This window comes from Raphanus sativus, chromosome 4 (genome assembly GCF_000801105.2).
Source record: "Raphanus sativus cultivar WK10039 chromosome 4, ASM80110v3, whole genome shotgun sequence".
NCBI classification, from domain to species: Eukaryota; Viridiplantae; Streptophyta; class Magnoliopsida; order Brassicales; family Brassicaceae; genus Raphanus; species Raphanus sativus.
This window is the reverse complement of record NC_079514.1, coordinates 22,287,798-22,297,084: the sequence shown is the minus strand read 5'-3', so window position 1 is coordinate 22,297,084 and position 9,287 is coordinate 22,287,798.

The following is a 9,287-nucleotide window of genomic DNA, read 5'->3' as shown; positions in this document are numbered from 1 at the left end:
TGTTGCTGAGACAAACGACTTTAATCTGACAAGCCAATGGTATGATTGGGTAAGTGTGAACCCTTTCCGAGATTTCCCTCACTAAGATCCTAGAAACTATTAGACACATAGTTGTCCCACATCGGGTATTGGAAGGGATCCTTAGTAATATATAAGATGGATGGGTCTCTCCACTAATCACCAATTGGTTTTAAGTGTGAAGCCCATCTAGCTTAACATGGTATCAGAGCCCGATCCATACAGTCCAACCCGATCCACATCGATCCAGCCCAAAGTCGGCCCATCGATCCTTACCCGAACATTCCGAGATTGACGCTCAGAGAGCCATCATCTCGAGGGGGCGTATTAGACACATAGTTGTCCCACATCGGGTATTGGAAGGGATCCTTAGTAATATATAAGATGGATGTGTCTCTCCACTAATCACCAATTGGTTTTAAGTGTGAAGCCCATCTAGCTTAACAGAAACCACATAGAAGAGCTTGAGGATCTTGTATCAAGGAGCGAGCAGAATGAAGTGTCTGAATACCATATGCTTTGTAAGATCTTCCCAAATTCTATCTCTGGAGATGCGTTTACCTGGTTCAGTCAACTTCAACTAGGATCTATAACCAGCTGGGATGATATTGTGAACACCTTCTTCGAAAAATTTCTCTATGATACTGCAGAATATCTAGAGATTGAGATGAGATCTATGCTAGAATATATGGTAGAGGATGATAAACAGATTGGATATGAAGAGCTGAGCAGATTAGAAGAAGCCAATATTGGTGACACAAGCTCAACATCGATCGACCCCATGACCTCCACATCGATCGACACCAGCACCCCAGAATCAATCGATACATACTTTTGTCATCGACCAATACCACTTGAAATCCCTGAAAAATCGAGTAGTCCTCAGGACATTGCAGACTCGACACAGAAGAACACTGATGTATGTGGGAACCGAAATTCGCACTGTCGATTTTAGTTAAGTTTAAACGTAGGAAAACTAAGTTGACCTAGTTTTCCCCCGAGGATCCCGGCTATCTGCTGGGCCACGCACGACGAAGTTAATACGAGTTTAGTTTGGGAATAAATGCGTAAAATAAAGAGAGCAAAAGAAAGAATCTTATTTCCGAATTAGCGGAGAGCGTTTGAACAACAGGTCGAGATCTCGGCCGCAAGAGCTGTCGATCGTCGCTAGTCTCAAAACCTAGATCTAACCTAGTTGAGTCGCAGCTCGCTAAAAAGGAAATAAAAGCCTAAGTTTTAAGTTGCTCTAGAGTGGTTTCTTTCTTCTGATTTCGGATCCCCCTTCCTCTGCTCCTAGCCTTGCTTATATACTCCCATATGACGGTCTATTCTTGATGGGCTGAGTCTGCCGCGAGCTGGGCTTTTCCATTTTCGTCGGCCTTCGTGTTTATCGGAAAAGTTGACATTTATCCTTTCGGAAATTTGACATTTATCCTTTCGGAAGTTTAACATTTATCTTGTTATGTGAAGATAATTGTAAACCGTCGTATCTATCTTTTAGAAAATCGTAAATGGGCCGTCCGATCGGGTTTGGTCCCTTTCGGGCCGTCTTCCGGACTTCCGTTGTTTTCTACGATTTCTTTGAAAGAATGCTCCTACTTGGATGTCGAGTCTTTCGGAAGATCTTCGATCCATTGCTGAAGCGAATGGTGTTTTAAGATAACCATCACCGTTTTATACGAAGTCTTTCTGTCCGTTGACGTCTTACGGGTTCTCCGAAATCTTGGAGCAGGAAAAGGAGTTTTGTTTGCGGGATCTCGGAAAGTCGCAAAACACGGATTTCTGGCGACCCTGGGGCCTAGAACTTACGCACGAAGACTAGCCGCCCCGACGACCCGAGCCAGCACGGGGCTAGCCGCCCGGCGACCACGGCCGGCACGGGCGCTAGCCGCCGGCGGCTACGGCCAGCACGGGGGCTAGCTGCCCGGTGGCCACGGCCAGCACGGGTGCTAGCCGCCGCCGGCCACGGCCAGCACGGGGCTAGCCGCCCGGCGGCCACGGCCAGCACGGGGGGTAGCCGCCCGGCGACCACGGCCAGCATGGGCGCTAGCCGCCGGCGGCCACGGCCAGCATGGGGGCTAGCCGCCCGGCGGCCACGGCCAGCACGGGCGCTAGCCGCCGGCGGCTACGGCCAGCACGGGGGCTAGCAGCCCGGCGGCCATGGCCGCGACCGGAGTCGGCTGCTCGGTTCCTTCGGCTTGTGCGTGTTTTTGCGTTCTTTTTAGTTAAGTTGTCAGAACTCCCAAGGTAAAGCCTACACTTTTATTTTTATGCAAGAAATGAGGTTAGTAGAGGGGATTGTCAGACAGGATCTGTTAAGTTGTAGAACTAGTGGATTTGGTTGCTATATACGAGGATATTGTATAATGTGCTTCTAAGGTTATGATGTTTATTATTTGGATTGCACTACTAGAGAGATGATGACTGAGTTTTTAAAATCATGAGAGTCCCTGCTGTTTTCAAACCTCTTTCAGAGAGTCTGCATGTTTGTTTTGCTTGAGGACAAGCAAAAGGATAAGTCTGGGGAGTTGATATACCATGGATTTTACCCATTTTTATCCATGGTATATAAGTGTTTTATATACTATTTATTATACATTGGAGTCTATTTAGAGTATTTACAGGTCCAGGGACGATTTGGAGATATAAGGTGATTTTGGTGTCTTTTGGAGTCTCACGCAGTGCAGAACTGCACAGACGCTTCAGATCTTTAGCTCTCGATGGAGACCTTCCACCGTTGGATTTAGCTCATCTTTTGACACAAGATAGATCTTTGAGTTAGCTTTGCAAATGTCAATGAGATAGACTAGATGACCTTTGTGGCATCGAAACCTGTTGAAATTAAAACTAATAAGAGATTCAGAGAAGAGAGATGAGGGGAGAAAGGGATCAGAGAAGACTACATGTGTGTTCAGAAACTTGTTTGAGTTGAATCCATGTGTCCTTTGATCGATACTCCCAAGTAAAAGCCTACACTTTTATTTTTATGCAAGAAATGAGGTTAGTAGAGGGGATTGTCAGACAGGATCTGTTAAGTTGTAGAACTAGTGGAATTTGGTTGCTATACGAGGATATTGTATAATGTGCTTCTAAGGTTAGGATGTTTATGATTTGGATTGCACTACTAGAGAGATGATGACTGAGTTTTTAAAATCATGAGAGTCCCTGCTGTTTTCAAACCTCTTTCAGAGAGTCTGCATGTTTGTTTTGCTTGAGGACAAGCAAAGGATAAGTCCTGGGGGAGTTGATATACCATGGATTTTACTCATTTTTACCCATGGTATATAAATGTTTTATATACTATTTATTATATATTGGAGTCTATTTAGAGTATTTACAGGTTCAGAGACGATTTGGAGTTATAAGGTGATTTGGTGTCTTTTGGAGTCTCACGCAGTGCAGAACTGCACAGACGCTTCAGCTGTTTAGCTCTCGATGGAGACCTTCCCACCGTTGGATTTAGCTCATCCTTTGACAAAAGTTATATCTTTGAGTTATCTTTCCAATGCCACCGGGTCTGAGGTCAATCCGCATCCTTTAGCAGAAGTTATGCCATTTTACTGATGAGTGGTCAGTCTGCCTAGCGAGAGGAAGCTGTCGAGAAGAGGATTGTATGTCGATCGATGCAGCACACTGCATGTATATCGACAGGGACATCATAATGTGGGCCGCGTATATTTCATGTTCGACTGAAGCCCAGGAGTCACCACAAAGTTACCAAAATACCTTTGACGACTAGAAACCCTATTTATGTTATTTCTAAGCCATTGTTGACGGCTACGCTTTCTACGCTTTCTTTTATTCATTATTCTTAGTTTAGAAGAGAAGAGAGGACTCTAAAAGAGTTCCTCTCTTCTCTCCTTTGCTTTTGGTTTATTTATCTATTGCAATTTCATCTATTCATCTATGATTTCTGTGACAAATTTCATGTCTGAATAGATCCACCTGTTAGGTTTAGGGTTCAGATAGGTTAAAGGGATTAGCCCCAAATATAGAATTGCTAGGTTGTGATATTCATCATTGAGATTGTTCTTAATGCTTGTTTAGGAGTAATTAACCTGAACTTGATCATAGAATCATTAGGCACAAGCGAGAGCTTGGTCTCTTATCTGACTTGTCTTCTCTGAGTTAGGATTGCTAGATAACAGCGAGAGCTGGTTTAGAAACCCTAGTGAACATTATCAACTCGCGCCAAGGCTTAGCTAGAAGCCGTCGATCGATATCCCGACTGGAAATCGATCGACGTAGTGAAAGGTGTATCGGTCGATATCCCAATAGGATTATCGATCGACACTTTTTGTGGTCATCATACGAGAGTTGAGATCCAAGATCTAGTTAGTTAACCAGTGAGAGATCAATGATGTTAAGCGTGTTGAGTTCTATAATATCATGCATTAGTCTCTATATCATTATAATCTCTAACACCTGAATAGAAGCCCTAGATTAGCTACCATCCTTCCATCAAACAACTGCTTGCCAAGCTGAAAATTATATTGTTCATCTTGTTTACTGTTTTATTCTGTTTACTGCTTTATAATCTATTTACTGTTAGCCTAGCTTAATCATAACTATTAGATCTAGTGGTGTGCCTTAGCTCCTTGTGGATTCGATCCCTAAGTACTACAATCGAACCTCTTATTTGAGAGAGTAACATCACTTGTTAAGGTAATTTGAGTGATATCAAATTGGCGCCGTTGCCGGGAGCTTTGATCACCATTAGATCTTGTCTAGTTAGATTTAGCCTAGGTTTTACTATTATTCAAAAAACTCATAATTTTTTTTCTTGTATTTCAGGTACATAGATATGAATACCAGAAGTAACAAGGATATAGGGCTCTTATTAGGAGAGTCACTGGATTGGAACATGTGATCCATAAGTCTAAGAGGGCAGTCGACACCTCCAAGCAGCGGCGATCAACATTGTAGAAATCCGATTATCGATCGATGCTGACCATCAAATATCGATCGACACCCCAAGCCAAAGCGATCGACAGCGTGGATCGAGCATCGAACGACACGATTCTCCTGTGTCGAAAAACACTGTTCCCGCGGATACTGTTCACCGAAGTACTGTTCATTCCCTGGTACTATTCATCAAAACACTGTTCCGTGGAACTGTTCACAGGGTACTGTTCACACGCGGGTACTGTTCACCGAAATATTGGTCATCCCAGTACTATTCATCGAGTACTGTTCATCCCGGTACTGTTTCATGCGAGTACTGTTCATCGAGATACTGTTCATCCCGCATCGTTCGACACTGTTCACTCAACGTCGATCGACACTGTTCATCCACGTATCGATCGGCACTGTTCACCGAAACACTGTTCACCACGGCACTGTTCACGAAAACACTGTTCATCCCCGAACACTATTCATCCGATCGATCGACACGGTTCATACCGACGTCGACCGATACTGTTCATCCGCGATACTGTTCATCGCGACCTGGTTCATCAAAACACTGTTCACCGAGACACTATTCATCCGAGTATTGTTCAGCCGACACTGTTCATTCATCCGACGCCGAAAAATTTGTTCATCAAGAGTCGACCGACACCACTTGCGGAGAGACAAAAGAGTCAGAGTACTCATACTTAAGATTGATAAGAGAGGTATCTGGTGAGACGAAGAAGGTCGTCCTTGCAACATCAGAGGTCAATTGATTAACGCAGAGGGTGCTGTAATCACTGATGTGATTGATGTTGCTGAGACAAACGACTTTAATCTGACAAGCCAATGATATGATTGGGTAAGTGTGAACCCTTTCCGAGATTTCCCTCACTAAGATCCTAGAAACTATTAGACACATAGTTGTCCCACATCGATATTGGAAGAGATCCTTAGTAAATATATAAGAGGGATGGTCTCTCCACTAATCACCAATTGTTTTTAAGTGTGAAGCCCATCTAGCTTAACATGGTATCAGAGCCCGATCCATACAGACCCGATCCACATCGATCCAGCCCAAAGTCGGTCCCATCGATCCTTACCCGAACATCCGAGATTGACGCTCAGAGAGCCATCATCTCGAGGGGCGTATTAGACACATAGTTGTCCCACATCGGGTATTGGAAGGGATCCTTAGTAAATATAAGATGGATGTGTCTCTCCACTAATCACCAATTGGTTTTAAGTGTGAAGTCCATCTAGCTTAACAGAAACCACATAGAAGAGCTTGAGGATCTTGTATCAAGGAGCGAGCAGAATGAAGTGTCTGAATACCATATGCTTTGTAAGATCTTCCCATATTCTATCTCTGGAGATGCGTTTACCTGGTTCAGTCAACTTCAACTAGGATCTCTAACCAGCTGGGATGATATTGTGAACACCTTCTTCGAAAAATTTCTCTATGATAACTGCAGAATATCTAGAGATTGAGATGAGATCTATGCTAGAAATATGGTAGAGGATGATAAACAGATTGGATATGAAGAGCTGAGCAGATTAGAAGAAGCCGATATTGGTGACACAAGCTCAACATCGATCGACCCCATGACCTCCACATCGATCGACACCAGCACCCCAGAATCAATCGATACATACTTTGTCATCGACCGATACCACTTGAAATCCTGAAAAATCGAGTAGTCCTCAGGACATTGCAGACTCCGACACAGAAGAAACTGATGTCATGTGGGAACCGAAATTCGCACTGTCGATTTAGTTAAGTTTAAACATAGGAAAACTAAGTTGACCTAGTTTTCCCCGAGGATCCCGGCTATCTGCTGGGCCACGCACGACGAAGTTATACGAGTTAGTTTGGGAATAAATGCGTAAAATAAAGAGAGCAAAAGAAAGAATCTTATTTCCGAATTCGCGGAGAGCGTTTGAACAACAGGTCGAGATCTCGGCCGCAAGAGCTGTCGATCGTCGCTAGTCTCAAAACCTAGATCTAACCTAGTGAGTCGCAGCTCGCTAAAAAAGAAATAAAAGCCTAAGTTCTAAGTTGCTCTAGAGTGGTTTCTTTCTCTGATTTCGGATCCCCCTTCCTCTGCTCCTAGCCTTGCTTATATACTCCCATATGACGGTCTATTCTTGATGGCTGAGTCTGCCGCGAGCTGGGCTTTTTCCATTTTCGTCGCCTTTCGTGTTTATCGGAAAAGTTGACATTTATCCTTTCGGAAATTTGACATTTATCCTTTCGGAAGTTTAACATTTATCTTGTTATGTGAAGATAATTGTAAACCGTCGTATCTATCTTTTAGAAAATCGTAAATGGGCCGTCCGATCGGGTTGGGTCCCTTTCAGGCCGTCTTCCGGACTTCCGTTGTTTTCTACGATTTCTTTGAAAGAATGCTCCTACTTGGATGTCGAGTCTTTCGGAAGATCTTCGATCCATTGCTGAAGCGAATGGTGTTTTAAGATAACCATCACCGTTTTATACGAAGTCTTTCTGTCCGTTGACGTCTTACCGGTTCTCCGAAATCTTGGAGCAGGAAAAGGAGTTTTGTTGCGGGATCTCGGAAAGTCGCAAAACACGGATTTCTGGCGACCCGGGGGCCTAGAACTTACGCACGAAGACTAGCCGCCCGACGACCCGAGCCAGCACGGGGCTAGCCGCCCGGCGACCACGGCCGGCACGGGCGCTAGCCACCGGCGGCTACGGCCAGCAGGGGGCTAGCCGCCCGGCGGCCACGGCCAGCACGGGCGCTAGCCGCCGCCGGCCACGGCCAGCACGGGGGCTAGCCGCCCGGCGGCCACGGCCAGCACGGGGGCTAGCCGCCCGGCGGCCACGGCCAGCACGGGCGCTAGCCGCCGGCGGCCACGGCCAGAACGGGGGCTAGCCGCCCGGCGGCCACGGCCAGCACGGGCGCTAGCCGCCGGCGGCTACGGCCAGCACGGGGCTAGCCGCCCGGCAGCCATGGCCCGACCCGGTCGGCTGCTCGGTTCCTTCGGCTTGTGCGTGTTTTTGCGTTCTTTTTAGTTTTCCGTAGGTTTTTCCTCGTGTAGAAAACGTTCTAGCCGTTGATTTCGAGATGATTAATCTCGAACTTAATATTTTCCAAGGTTTCTCGATTAACAATTAGTCCTCGAGGTTGCTCTAACATCTTTCATGTTTCCGAGACTTTCGGACATCGATTTCGTCTTGACCGATTTTGACCCCAACAGTTAGCCCCCAGCTAGCTAGGAGCCGTAGGGTTTGTAGGTCCTAGTTGCGGTATGGTTCGTGAGGAAAGTATGGAGACGAAATCGTGTCGAAGGTCGGGGTGAATAGTCAAATCCCTTGCCTATAAAGACTTGTGAATTCTTTACCATTCTTATTTCACCAAGAATCTTAAGTAATCTCTCTCTTGCAAATTCTCTTTCTACCTTTAAGAAACTAATGACTTCAAGATCAAAATCCTCGAGGAGGCAGTCTCACTCGTCTTCGGATAGTTTCCATGCCGAGGAGGAAGTTCCGAAACCCGAGGTTCCAGAGATTGACAGGAGCGCGTATTGCGACGCGTCTTCGGTTCTGATGCTCCCCTTCCCGTGATCCGATTCCCCGGCGACCTCTGAGGGCGCGTAAGGAAATTGACTCGCCGAGCGAAGTATCTCCCTGAATATCTCGGAACTCTTCGAGAGTTTTATGAGGTTCGAAGGGAGTCATGTTTCGCATTCCTCGTGGGAATGAGAGTTCGGAGCATCCTCCGAAGGGTTACTTTACTTGCTACGAGGCGTTCTGACGCAATGCCGACTGTGGTTCCAATCCTGGGTCATTGTTCAGGCCTCTCGACCGTTTCGGAATCGTAATCAGCCAGCTGAACGTGCCGGCTTTGAAAAGCTGGCTTGGCGTTGTGATTTTGAGTTACGGGTAGGGAATGGACCTTAGCCCTGCTGACTTCGAAGGGTGTGGAACTCCAAACGCGACGAGCATCAATGGAGTATACTCCATGAAGGCGAGAACCAATTTTTCGGTAATCATGGAGTCACCTCGCACGCCAAGGATTAGTTGACCGTTTCTTTTTCGTGAGGATAGATGGAGAGTCTGTCGAGGAAGGCTTTCTCGCACCTATTCCGACGGACTGGTTGTGTCCAACGAGGTAAGATTGTCGCATCCCCCTTTCTTAGAATCCGAAAAGCGAGTAACTGAACGCGTGTGTGTTTTTTTTTTTTTTTGTTCAGAGAACAGGTGTCTCACGCATGTTCCTTCCGATCTTCGACCAAAGAGACACTTTTTAGGAACATGCCTTGTCCTGGAACTCCTTTACTCTTGACCGGATTCGAGGGGCGGTCGCGCTTCACCGATCGCGAGGCGGTACGCGGCCCTGTGTCAATGATGGATC